Here is a 2,816-nt window from a genome sequence, read left to right as displayed (position 1 = left end):
TTCTTTGGCACTTTGCCTGAATGGTCAGCGTAGCTACCTTCCATTTATAGTGTAGTGGTTTCGATTCCTTGTCGGAACAAGATAACATTATTGTATGACAAGGATAAACCAATTGAAAATGAAGACATTTGCGTTGTGATGTACCGTATACTGCCGTGTTGCCTTCTGAATATGTAGTTACTCGTGTTCAACCGTCCTTCCTTACTGAATCGTATTCCCCCCCCCCCCCCGAGGTGGTTGTTTTTTGGTTCCTACACCGGTGCGCTTATGTGCCCATCTGTCGGACTGTTTGCGAAAAATAAGTGTAAGAATAATAATTTATAGCGATGTGGTAATAAAGTCCTTCCGATTGACTTCGGCAACTGGCAGAGGGGAGACTGACCGCACAGGTAAACTGCTGGCACCTGGGTTCCGTGTGGCTCTTCTTGAGCTACTATTCATTCCTTTATGGCCATTTCATTTTCTATTTATTTATCCTTCGTACACAACCGGGATTATTATAGGCCCCAGTTTCAGTTGCTTACTCTGCTTATTGGTAATCTGTCCAATATAATACGCTATTTTTCAATGGACACATATTACGTGCATTATCTGCTTCATCGAAGATCAGATGGACATAGTAGACATAATCACAAATTTTCAAAGGCTTTTGACAAAACTGATCACGATATATGACGCTTATCACAGAATCAGAAGATCGGCTAGAGGCATAGTCGGGAGATATAACTAAGTCACAGGACCACGATTCTTCAGGTATGAGGATGAGTCAGAAGATACAAATTATAACTAAATATTATTTATAAGTTGTTTTACGTCGCAGCGACATAGATAGGTCGTATGATACGACGGGACAGGAAAGGGCTAGGAGTGGTAAGTAGGCGGCCGTGGCCTTAAGGTACAGCCTCAGCATTTGCGTGGCGTGAAAATTAAAAAAACACGGAAAACCATCTTCAGGGGTGCCGACAGTGGGGTTCAAACCCACAATCTCCCTAATACCGGATATAGGACGCACTTAAGCGACTGCAGCTATCAAACTCGGTAAACCGAAAATAAATTGGTGGAGAGGGGTACTGAAATCTCTCCGACTCCTTGGCTGAATAGCGAGCGTTGAGGCCTTCAGTTCAGAGGTTTCCGGGTTCGATTCCCGGACGAGTAGGGGGAATTTAATCACTTTTATTAATTTTTCTGCTTCGGGGACTGGGTGTTTATGTTTGTTCCAACACTCTCCTCTTCATATTCACACAATACACCACTCTACCAACAACAACAGAAACAAGCAATAGTGATTACATCCCTCCGGCATCCGGCCGTAAAACAGGGCCAAATCCACACGTGCGACACAGTTCGGACCTACGACCCCACAGATATGGGAAAAAGTGGAAGAAAACGAGGAAGAAGAAGAAAGCGAAGAAGAAAGCGAAGAAGAAAGCGAAGAAGAAAGAGGAGTACTGAAATCTAGGCTCTGATTTTTACGAATAGGTTGGTTGTGCACTCTGCACAGATTATACAAAAGGTTAATTGATGGGTGAAGCATTTCTTGCTACAGGGTTCTTAATGCTATTTGCTTTACGTCGCACAGATAGGTATTATGGTGACGATGGGATAGGAAAGGCCTAGGAAGTGGAAGGAAGTGGCCATGGCCTTAATTAAGGTACAGCCCCAGCATATGCTTGGTGTGAAAATGGGAAACCACGGAAAACCATCTTCAGGGCTGCCGACAGTGAGGCTCGAACCCACTATCTCTCGATTACTGGATACTGGCCGCACTTAAGCGACTGCAGCTATTGAGCTCGGTGATTCTTAATGCTGCGACTGACCTTGATGAGAACTGGTGACAAAGAAATTGAGGAGTGATAGTAAGACTGTTTCATTTATACTTCTGATAAGTATTTCATATCGTCCATTTGTCTTCGATACTCCAACGTATCCATATCAACATTTAGAAGTAATTCCCCCTATGACAGGCCTACTATCAAGGGGTACGTGCCCGCTATTTTTTATATTCAGGGATCTGAGAAAGCGTTTCTGAACTTGTTCTATGTTTTTAATATGAGTTTCGCAGCCCGCATTCCAAATTTGGCTTGCAAATTCAAGTTTTGGCCGTAAAAGAATATATATGTATTAAGTTTCTTGAAAGTCTTAACATCTCCCATAAGAAACCCACGCTTTTGGTAACTTTCGCTAATGATCTTGTTACAAATAGATTTACGACGCAGCGTCCGTCCGTCCGTCCGTCCGTCCGTCCGTCCGTCCGTCCGTCCGTCCGTCCGTCCGCCCGTCCGTCCATCCATCCATCCATCCATCCATCCATCCATCCATCCATCCATCCATCCATCCATCCATCCTGACCTCCCGAATCCAGGAGATATGCTATGTATTGCTGGAATTCTGCTGGAATTCTATAAGTTGAGCTTCAGTGGATTATCCTTTCCTAAACCCAAACAGCCTTTTATCAACCAGTTATTAATTTCGTAAATATATCAAACTGACTGCCCTTTGATTTTCAGAATTATGTCTATCACAATTTCCTTTATACACACGGACTACTATAGCAACTCTCCATTCATTTTGAATAGCTCCTTCATGCAAACAATAATCAAATAAGTATTACAGATGTGGTACTCTATCCCAGGCCATTGTCGTTTGTATATCCCCCGAAACCTACTAAATTCCAGCTGCTTTTCTAGTTTTCAACTTTTGTATCTTACTGTAAATGTCAGTGTTGTCATTGGTAATTTTTAATACGTCTTTAGTATTAGTCATCTCCTCTATCTCGACATTATCCTTGTAACCAACAATCTTTACATACTGCTGAC

This window comes from Anabrus simplex, chromosome 3, assembly GCF_040414725.1.
Source record: "Anabrus simplex isolate iqAnaSimp1 chromosome 3, ASM4041472v1, whole genome shotgun sequence".
NCBI lineage: Eukaryota > Metazoa > Arthropoda > Insecta > Orthoptera > Tettigoniidae > Anabrus > Anabrus simplex.
The sequence above is the reverse complement of the archived record's forward strand: the minus strand, read 5'-3'. Positions refer to the sequence as shown.